The 11,676-nt window shown below is 43.4% G+C and overlaps 1 pseudogene; it reads right to left on the bottom strand.

The window, feature by feature from the left end:
• Nucleotides 1–346: 346 nt before the first annotated feature.
• LOC102416969 lies at nt 347–1,988 on the bottom strand (annotated as a pseudogene).
• Between the last annotated feature and the right edge of the window lie 9,688 nt (nt 1,989–11,676).

Raw genomic sequence — 11,676 nt, 5'->3', positions numbered from 1 at the left:
AGGGGAAGAGAAAGGGGGCACCATGTGGGCTTTGACCTTTGAAACTGATACTCTGCAGAAGAATGACTAATTAGGAAAGCAAAGGGGTCATAAATTAAGGAAGGGTCCAATTAGAAAGGGTCAGGTTCAGACAAAGAGATACCAGCATATATATACAAAATGACTCAGAGCTAGATTTAGATTTTTTCCCATTTTAGAGAGAGAGAGAGAGAGAGAGAGAGAGAGAGAAGGCTTTTCCCATTTGGGGACCCCTCTCCCCGGGAATTTTGTGTATGCTTCCAATAAACTTCCGCATTTTTATTTACAATCTATTTTTTTTTTATTTTATTTTATTTTTTGCTATGATCTGATCCTTTATTCTGCAAGCACACAGCTCAGGGGCCCCGGCTCATGATTCAGGGGCATGGCCACTCCCAACAGAGACACGCTCTCACACACACTCACTCCTGGACCCCAATGTCCCCTGGGGTGCTTCTTGGCCTGCAGGGAGGAGCCTCAGCAGCTGGTTTCATTCCTGCCCATCCTCCTAGTGCCCAGGGTGCCCATGGCCCCTCTTGGACTTCCTTTTCCCTGAGGGGGGGGTCGGATGGGGAGGGGGACAGTGCTCGAGGGTGGTGGTGGCGGTGCTGGCGGGAGAGGACATAGAGGGGGCTCCATGGGCTCTGGTGGGCCGGGACTGGGTCGGAACCCCTCAAAGGGTGAGAACTTCAGGGGGCTGCTGGTGAGGCGCCTGGGGGAGCGCAGCTTGGGCTAGAAGGAGAAGCCCTCCTTGAGGCTGTCCAGGACAGAGGGCGCCTCGTACGAGAAGTCCAGGAAGGCCTGGTTGGCGCTCTCACTGAGGGCCGTGTCATCCGGACTGTCCACTGGTGCCTGGCGCGTGAAGTGGGTGTCAAACTGGCTCACATCCTCTTCTGATTGCAGACAGGGCCTGAAAGGGGGGTCCACGCGGCGGGCCAGGAGATCATCCCAATGAATGTGCCGGAAAAAGGGGTGCCTCTGTACGTCTGCAGCGTCCCCTGGGCCACCCCCGATCCGTCGGCGGGGATTCCGCTTCAGAAACTTTTTGACGAGGTCCCGGGCATCCGGGGTGAGGTAAAGGGGCAGCCTCAGCTTCCCTTTGATGATCTTGTCCATGGTTTTCTTCCGATTCTCTGCAGTGAAGGGTGGCGAGCCAGTGAGCATCTCGTACATGAGGACGCCCAGGCTCCACCAGTCCACCGCCCGGTTGTGGCCGCGGCGCACCACAATCTCAGGGGCCATGTACTCAATGGTGCCACAGAAGGTGTGGGTGACAGCACCCTGGTGAATGGACTCCTTGCCGAGTCCGAAGTCCGTCAGTTTGATGTGGCCCTGGCTGTCCAGCATGATGTTCTTGGGTTTGAGGTCCCGGTAGATGATGCCTTGGGAGTGGAGGTGGCCCAGGGCCAGTGTGATCTCTGCCAGGTAGAAACAGGCCGTGTCTTCCAGCAAGATGCCCTTTCGCTGCAAGTGTGTGAAGAGATCGCCGCCACTGAGGCACTCGAGGACCAGGTAGAGTTTGCCCCTGGTCTGGAAGGCATAGGCCAGCTCCACAATGAAGGGGTGCTTCACCGACCCCAGAATGCGCCGTTCAGCTTGTGTGTGCGCCACGTCCTTGGCGCTGCGCACAAGCTCGTCCTTCCTCAGGACCTTCATGGCATATATTTTGCCCACGTTGGTGCCCTGCACCTTTCGCACCTGGAACACCTTGCCATAGCCCCCCGTGCCCAGCACACGCAGCAGCTCAAAGCAGTGGGGCCCCAGGCGCTCGGGGCCGGGCTTCACACAGGTCTCGGTCAGCTCCACCTCCTCACAGTGCCACATGGACTCCAGGGCAGCCGTCCTCAAGTTGGCGAGGGGACACGCGTCCGCAGGGCTGAACTCTGGCTCGCCCTCGCTGCTTTCCTCGGTCTCCAGGTCCAGGTCCAATGCGGCCGCCATGGCGGCACTGGCCCCACAGGACCCTCGGTAGGGACCAGCGGCTCAGTGACTGGCAGCTCGGGCCGGGCCTCAAGGGTATCTCTCCGCGAAGTCGAGGGCGGCCGGCCGATGACCCAAGCTCACCCTAGTAGCTGGGGCCTGCTCCTTTGAGTGAGTCCCTGAAGCGCGCCTCCAAGAAGAGTCTCTGAAGCCAGTCTCCTACCAGTGAAATGCTTAGTAATGTGAGCCTGGCCTATATATACCACTAGGAGGGTGAATCTCTTTAAGACCTCACTCCCCATAGGTTCCTCCCTGGAGGCGGGACATGTGGGCCAGGGTGGGGATAGGAGGAAGTTCAGAAATCTGGTTGGTGGGATCTCCTCTCATTCCTGCAGGCTGGGAGGGATTAACCTTGGTTAAATGTATAATCTGATTAGCTCCTTGGTAATCATCCCATTGAATTTCTCAACACCCTTTAATCCCATTTTTGCTGAGGAAGAAACTGAAATTAAAAGTAAAATCTGGCCCTGGCTGATTTGTCTCAGTGGATAGAGTACCAGCCTGTGGACTAAATGGTCCCGGGTTTGATTCAGGTCAAGGTCACATACCAGTGCTGTGGTCTTAATACTCAGTGGGGGTGTGCAGAAGGCAGCCGGTCAATGATTCTCATCATTGATGTTTCTCTCTCTCTCTCCCTCTTCCTTCATCTCTGAAATGAATAAAAATATGTTTTAAAATAATAATTGTAAATGTAATGTCTCTACTTCCTTCCCAGTTTGGGCCTGGCATAATGGCTCTAGCAAATAACAGTAGAGAGAAGTAGGGCCTTTGTGCCATCCACGAGGTAATGACCAGAGAACACACCATCAACATCCATAAGCACATCTATGGAGTGGGTTTCAAGAAGCTTGCTGCTCTGTCACTCAAAGAGATCCAGGAACTTGCCCTGAAGGAGATGGGAACTCCAGATGTTTGAATTTGAGAGGGTTAACTTGAAACAAAGTAGGTGGAACCTCATCATTGATGTTTCTATCTCTCTCTCACTGTCCCTTTCTCTCTGAAATCAATACACTGTATATATATTTTTAAAGAAACTTAAGCCAGTCTTGGAGGACAGGGGTCAGAATGGTAGAGATCAAGGAGCTGCAGAGGGAAGCATACCCAGAACTAGAGTAACATAACTCTTATTTACAATCTATTAGTCTGTAAATTTATTCTTCAAACTTTGTAGGACAAGAATCCACAAGGAAGAGTCCGTGCCTCAACTCCAGGTACCATTATGTTGGCAGTTAACCTTCTGATGGCTGTTACACATTTCATCACCATTACCTAAATGATGACACTTTTTAGAGACATAGTCATTCAGTGTGCCCTTTTCTATATATAAAGAGGAAGCTGACATCTAAGGATGATAAATAAAGTCAGCACTGATATGTGGGCACAGCCAGGGCTAGAGTCAAAATTTCCCATCCTTCAAACTGAATTGTTTCATCCCATTAAAATAAAACTGATCTCTGAAGAACTCAACAAATTTTTTATAAAGTATAAGCCTTTATATTATTTGATGAAATTTAAAGTGTTGATTGAGGCACTGTAAATATGCTACTGTAGTTAAGAATGTTACCAAAATGCAGTTTGTTTATTTTAGGAATAGGTGTAGAATTCTGGAGTAGAATTCTCAAACTTATCTAGCAGTAAGATTGCTTAAAAATCTTGTTAAAATTATACTGCATATGCCTGGCTCCTCCTTGATGTCCTGAATATTTTTATAAAAGGTGCCTGAGAACTTGCTTTATAATCAGGTTGTCAGATGTTTCTTGGGCCAAGGCAAGTGTGGGAAATGATGGATTCCGGGCCAGTGGCTCACAACCCTGTCTGCACCCTCGAGTCACCTGGGAAGCATTTATTTTTTAAATACTTATGCCTGCTTATACTCTAGATCAAGTAAATTCAAATCTTTCAGGAGAGACCCAAGCATGTATGTTTTTATATTTCCCCGGGTCATGCTAATGTGCACCTAGGACTGACACCTGGTGTATCAAACCAGAGCTTCTCATTTATGTGCATACAAATCTTAGTAAAATGCAAATTATAATTCAACAGACCTGGGTAAGTTCTGAAACTCTGCATCTCTAACAACTTTCCAAGGGAGGCGGATGCTGCTGTTCAGCAGACCACACATGAGCAGCAAGAAACTGGGACAGTGATTCTCTAAGTTTGATTCCAGTCCAACAGCATCAGCCTCACCTGGGAACTTGTGAAAATACAACAACTTGGCCTGGCAGGTGTGGCTCAGTGGTTGAGCATCAACCTATGAATCAGGAGGTCACGATTCCATTCCTGGTCAGGGGGCTCGATGCCCAGTAGGGGGCGTGCCGGAGGCAGCCAATCAATGATTCTCATCGTTGGTGATTCTATCTCTCTCTTCCTCTCCCTTCCTCTCTGAAATCTATAAAAATATATATTTAAAAAAATACAAGAACTTGGGCCCTACCTTAGACCTACTCCATCAGAAACCTTGGGGTCGGGGCCTTGCCTTTACCACACACCGCTGTGTCCTCACCAACAGCAGAGTCACTGCCGTTTAACACACTGAGCTTCACCAATGGTTTGGCTTAAGACATGCTGAGAGCTACAATTAATAAATAAAAATCAGGATGTAGGTAGATAATTGAAAGCCCCAGATGTACAGGAAAATTCTGGATTTGGAATCAGAAAACCAATTTAAAATTACAGTTCAATTTCCTTAGTTATGTGAGCTTGGGTGAATCATATAATCCTGAGCCTGAGATCGCTTATCTGAAAAAAAAAAAAACAAAAAACATGTTAAAATGAATGCGGATACCTTCCTTGTCTACTTTACATGTTGGCTGTGAGGAACCAAATTATTAGGATGTGGAAACATATACTTTGTAATGGCAGGTAGAGTGGGTAAAATATATATATATTTGTGCATACAAATCTTAGTAAAATGCAAATTATAATTCAACAGACCTGGGTAAGTTCTGAAACTGCATCTCTAACATAAGGTATATATATATCTTAAACTTGGTTCCAGCTACACAGACTTTTAACCTATTTAGAAACAGAATTCAAATAAACACGAAGACAAGCAAAAAGTTGCTGAAAGAAACAAAAGAAGACCCTTTTGGTGCTTTACATACGGCATTTTGTTTTCCCAACATCATAATAAATTACAAGTGAGGAAATTGGGGTTGAAAGGAAATTAAGTGAATTGTCTTTGGGGCTACATTAATGAGCTGTTGTGTCAGAAGACCTAAGTTTGAGTAATACTCTGTCAGTAACTATGTGACTATTCATTAAAGCTCTCTGCCTCAGTCTGTCATCAATCAAATAGAGATAATATCTGTCACACCACATACTTAGTGTCCGTACATTCAAAAAAATATGTGAAATCGCCACAAAAATGTCAAGGCTTTTTAACAATAAAACTCATTGTTATGCAAAGTTGCATGTAAGAAGTCTTATCATAAAGACAATAACTTTAATATTTTACTAAATTTACTTCAATGTCTCTGACATAAATATAGCAAAGGCAATGCTGAGTTGTAGAATATACACATGTTCAGCTTTCATCTTCATGCATTTGAATTTCATTATTTCAATGAATATTATTTATTCCTTAATCATTCAGAGGACTCTACATATAATCACGTTGAAGCTTTTTGTCTGATTCCTATGTCATTTTCTTTTCATCTGGAGGAAATTTATCTGCAAGGCTTTATTTTACTGGTAAGTTCTATAGTTCTAGCGTACTTTATATATTCCGAGTTTTGTTCAGCCAGTGTTTAGGGGAAGGTCGCTCTCTCATCTCCAGCGGTTTTGCAATTGCTTCCACACAGCTTCCCAGGACTGCCGCTGAGAGCTGGGCCTGCAGTATGTGGCTCAGTCCCTCCGCCCTGGTGTCTGCAGGCCTCACTGTTCCAAGGCCTGAGCTGGCAGGGGTGTGTCCTGCTGCTTCCCGAGAAAGCACATGCGTGGGAACCACGTTGCCAGGCAGTGGTTGGCAGAACCATTTCTCAGCTTTTTCACTTTTATAAGCAAAGGTCCTTTTTCATGCCCTGGTTCGAACACAGCGATCCGGACTCCGTTTCCTCTCCTTTCCTGGGGACTGTTTATTCCTTATCTCGCGGCACGAGTCCAGTGCTGGGCGGCTCGCGTCAGGAGCCTGGCGTGTCCATGGCTGCAGCTCTGCCCGCGCTTTGCTCTCTGATTTTCAGAGACATTTATTTATTTGCCTTTACAGCATGGCTATACCTTTTTAAATTTGTCTCTTATCTACTATTATTATATCTTTAGAGATGAGGAAGGGCCTCAGAGTATAACTTTTAATTCTAGCTTAGCCAGGATGATTTGAATGATTTTACAATCAGAAAAGTGAAGAAGGCATCATGGGAAAGGGCCTGAATGCGCTCACCAAGGCAAAAGCAGATTACTCCTGCTAATCTCTGTGCCTTCGCCCAGCGGGGACTGAAGACAGGCTGCCCAGCCTTGGTGAGGCTGCTGAGGCTGAGCCAATCCTTTGTTCCTTTTACTGTTTGTCACTTCATTGCTTTTTCTCATCTGTTGGCCCCCCAGGGAAGTGAGCTACTTTGGTCTTTACAGCACCTGTAAACTGGCCGTTTTCAGTTGAATTTCCCCCAGCCGGCTGTGACTAAATCAGATCAACCTTTTGCAGCTTGATGAATTGCTCTATATACGCTATCAGCAAGAAGGCTGAGAAGGACTGACAAGAAAGTTTTCAATTCATAGGCTTTTCCTAAGGCACAGTCACTTGCCCAATGCCCTGCTCATAAAACTCACCTGTTTAGCACAGAATTTTAAAAAAATACTTGAAAAATCATGAGCTAAGAACCATAAGTAGAGTTTTTGTCATTTTTTTTTTTTTTAGTTTAATGGGTCATGTTAACTCTTAGACCATAATTGGGTAAAATTACATTATCAGATTACTTCCTGGCTTTGTCGCAATGGAGGCACAAACCTCCTCATCATTGGGAACTTAGCCTGAATAGTATCCCAAGGAGACTTTACCATGAAAATTAAAATAAAAAAAATTAAGTTCTTAGCATCACTATTGAGCTTCTTGATTTATCTTTATGAGAGTGGGAAATGTGGGTAGCTTTATAGATTTTTATTATATTAAAATGATCTGGAAACAAATAGATGGCAATGCAATATACTTTAGCTAAACAGAAACAGAATATTTAGAGAAAATAAACGTGATATTTTTTCATTAAGATATACTTTTTTTTGTTTGTTTTAACTGGCAACCTGGAAAAATATCTATCAATTATGTAAGTGATGGATTCATCAGTTTGTGGTGGATTAACCAGTGGTAAAAGAAACAGTGAGAAAAAATAGTGATAGTGTGTGATGTTAAATATGTATATATTAAATTCAACGTTTTTTTCTTCAGTTAGAAGTATTAGCAATGGCCAAACCATTAGTGAAGGGGATGCCAAGAGATTGTTAAGCAAGATTTGGAACCCTTATTTCATTCTTCTCCTGGCTAGATTCCAACAGTGAGAAATTCTTTGGAGAGGGCAGTATGTTATGTTTCCTGGGAAGGTAGGCTTGAACTGGTTTGTTTCTAGCTTATTGAATTTGGGCTTCAATATAGGAATATAGCAACTTGTATTTACATCATTCTGAAAATATTGCAGAATAGAAGAAATGGGCCAGACTGTTCTGCCAAGAAATGAGTGAACTTGTTGTTCCTCATAGTTTAGGCATTGACCCTATAAAGGATCCCATCTTGGGAGAGGCTGCTACTGAAAGGATTGTGTGGGGGCATCCTCCAAAAAAAAGTCCCCTGAGCCTATGTCCTAAGGGCTATTACTGTCAGTCATGTAAACAACTACAGGTATGCAGTACCTAGTAACATAGAGGGGTCTTTGAAGAACATTCAAAAGCATCTTATAAGAGAAAACATTTGAGCAACTTGGTTTCCTAAATATACCAATACCATATTACATCTCTGCTAATCATATCATTTCTAACCTCTTTTTTTTTTCTTTTCCCTACCTCGTATTTATTTCTGGAGAAGCCAAGTGTAGTAATGAGGAGAGGGTTATGAAGAGTGCACATAGATAGGAAGAGATAGAAGGATTGAAAATACCTAAATTCACGAGGCACCTGGATAATAAATGTTTATTATATTCTAAATATCATGATGCATAGTAGATACTACATATGTAAGAGGTATTCATTAAGAATACTCTAAATACAAAGACATATGAAGTGCTCCATATTCATGAGGCCTTAATTTGGCTACCTACTGGTCATACCCACTTTGGTCCCATATGCTTTCTGCTCAAGCACAAAAGGAAGTCCATGCTGTTCGATTAAGTTGATTGAAAAGTTACAATTGATGTGCCCAAGCATACTTGTCCCTGTGTCTCCCTGACAGAACAAGAATGTCACTGGCATCTTCTAAAGAAGATGCTCTGTCTGTGAACGCCTTTGTTTCAACCTCAATTCTGGTTCTCCTAAAAATATCATCAGCGGGGACGGTGATGTGGCTGAGGGACAGACAGGACATAGGAATAGTATATACAAAGATTTAAGGTAGCACAGATAGTGTGGTCCTTCCAGCCCTCTGCACTCTATCTTGAGTATATTAAGGTGCCCCATTTCTTTCCCACTGCTTATTCCTGTGTGCTTTAAGTTGACTTTTAATGAACCATGTGATTCAAGCATTTTAATTTGTTTTTTTGTTTTTGTTTTCTTACCTCTGAGATTGCTTACATAGTCATGTGCTTGCAGACTACCATTGTTCTAAGGTAAAGTCCCATATAATACTTGTCATGCTATAGTCTAGCTTTAATTTAAGGCTTGTAACAAAATATCTATTAGTGTGTTTGCATATTATCTTTCTTACTTGGTATATTATACATACCATGAAGCTATGAAATATTTCTTTAGTGCCTTGTAAAATGTCCAGAATACACCAGACATTCAATAAATATTTGTTGACTATATAGATGAATGCAGCATATGGCAAAAGTAGGTTTAAAGTTGTAAGTATGGAAAATAATACAATAATTAACAAATAATAATACAGGAATATGTTCTGGGTTTTGCATACTCACAACTGTAAATCTACTTTTGCCCCAACCAGTATTAACAGGCAGTAGGATACTTTTTATTTTGAAATGTTTTAGACTTAAATAATTGTGGAGACAGTATAAGGAATTTCCAAATACTCTTCACTCAACTTCCTCTACTGTTAAGATTCTACACATTATAATTATCAGAACATAGGAATTACATTATTAACTAAACCATAGACTTTATTCATTTTTCAACAGATTTCCACTAATGTAGTTTACTATTTCAGGATCTAATACATGAAGTCTGATTGTATTGATTGTTGTATGTCTTCTTAGTGCACTAATAGAGGCAGTTCCTGAGTATTCCCTTAGCTTTTATAACCTTGATACTTTGAAGAATACTTTTCAGGTATCTTGTCGACTATCCTTTGATTTGTGTGTGTCTCGTGTTTTCTCATTATAAGACTAAGGTTATATATATATTTTTTGATGTCAAGTTCTTATTACTATTTATTATTTTTTAACATATTGATCATAGTTACTTTAAATCACCCATCAGTTTCTACATCTGTGACATATATGAATTGAGTTCTGATGATTGCTTTGTCTCTCAAGAGTGCATTGTTTTCCCCCTCTCCTCAGCCTCTCCCAAGATTCCACTCGTCCGCACCTTCTCCCTCTCTTCAGCACAGGTTATATAATTTGGCCAGAAACTGACAAGTGGAGAACCTGGCACCGGCTCCGGCGTTTGGGGGAGACCAGTCTCCCGATCCACCGGGGCCCCTGCCAGGTGGTCTGCGGCCCAGCGTCCATGACCAAGCCCCACGAGTGATCGGCCTGCCCTCAGGTTCGCCCGCGGAACGAACGTCGGGACCTGTCCACCACGAAGCCAGCGTCGAGACCGCGCCATCTTGGGTTGTGGCTACCGGTTACCGGTATCCAGAGAACGGCTACTAACCCAGCGCCTACCAACCCGGAGGCAACGACTCGCAAGCAGCGCGACTACAAGAGCCCAGCGGAGACCTGCATCCCTCCACGGAAAGCAGATTCAAGCAACAGCGGCCTCCTGATCACCATACGCTCTGCCTGGGGAATAGTTGCTGTGTGTGAAGCCTCCCTCCACCAGCCAGAAGAGCCACCACAGCTGTGAACAGCACCCACCAGAGGCTCTGCTATCAACAGAGGAGCCACTGCTACCACAACCGCCCAAGGAGCAACCACAGCCCGAGGAGCCACTGCCACCCAGGGAGCAGCCACTGCCACCCAGGGTCCAGCCACTGAACGATTCAACAACTAGTCATGTCAGTGAGATCAAACATGGGTAGACAAAGAAACCCCCAAAGGAAAGAAAAGGAGGACTCGCCAGAAAAGCAGCTAAGTGAGACAGAGATATGCAACATGACGGAAAAAGAATTCAGAATAAGGTTCCTAGAGTACATGTACCGGATGTTGAAGAAGCAAGAAGAAACAGATGAAAAACTCAACTACTTATGCAAGAAGCTAGAAGAAACAGATGAAAAAATCAACAACTTAAGTAAGTCCCAAGAAGAAATGAAGAGCGACATAGCTTCAATAAAAAATTCCATTGAAAGTATCAACAGTAGACTGGGAGAAGCGGAGGACCGAATTAGTGAATTAGAAGACAAGGAAGCAAAACACACTCAAACTGTACTGCAAATGGAGAAAAAAATTAAAAGACAGGAGGAGAGCCTAAGGGAGCTTTGGGACAACATGAAACGAAACAACATACGAATAATAGGGGTGCCAGAACAACAGAAAGATGAACATGGATTAGAAAACCTATTCGAGGAAATAATATCAGAAAACTTCCCTGAGGTGGGGAAGAAAAAAGTCACACAAGCCCAGAGAGTCCCAAACAAGGTGAACCCGAAAAGACCCACACCAAGACACATCATAATTACCATGGCAAATATTCAGGATAAAGAGAGAATCTTACAGGCTGCAAGAGAGAGACGGAAAGTAACATACAAGGGATCTCCCATTAGATTATCAAATGATTTCTCAACAGAAACACATCAGGCCAGAAAAGAATGGACGGAAATCTACAAAGTGATCAAAGCAAAGGACTGAATCCAAGAATACTCTATCCAGCAAGGCTATCATTCAAAATTGAAGGGGAAATAAGAAGCTTCACAGACAAAAAAGGGCTAAGGGAGTTTATCACCACCAAGCCAGCCATGCAAGAAATGCTAAAGGGACTGGTGTAAAAAGAAGAAACATCAAGCTCAGAAAGAAAACAGCCACACACACACAAAAAAAGAAATGGCTACAAACAAGTACCTTTCAATAATAACTTTAAATGTAAATGGACTAAATGCTCCAAATAAAAGATATCGAGTGGCTGAATGGATAAAAAAACATGACCCATACATCTGCTGTCTACAAGAGACCCACCTCATTGGAAAGGACTCACACAGACTGAAAGTGAAGGGATGGAAAAATATCTTTCACGCAAATGGAAAGGAAAAGAAAGCTGGGGTAGCAATACTTATATCTGACAAAATACATCTCAAAGTGAAGGCCATAACCAGAGATAAGGAAGGCCACTTCATAATACTAAAGGGATCAATACAACAAGAAGATATAACCCTGGTAAACATATATGCACCCAATGCAGGAGCACCCACATACATAAGAAAACTTC

Source organism: Myotis lucifugus, unplaced genomic scaffold (genome assembly GCF_000147115.1).
Source record: "Myotis lucifugus unplaced genomic scaffold, Myoluc2.0 scaffold_3401, whole genome shotgun sequence".
Lineage (NCBI taxonomy): Eukaryota > Metazoa > Chordata > Mammalia > Chiroptera > Vespertilionidae > Myotis > Myotis lucifugus.
The sequence above is the reverse complement of the archived record's forward strand: the minus strand, read 5'-3'. Positions and strand labels throughout refer to the sequence as shown.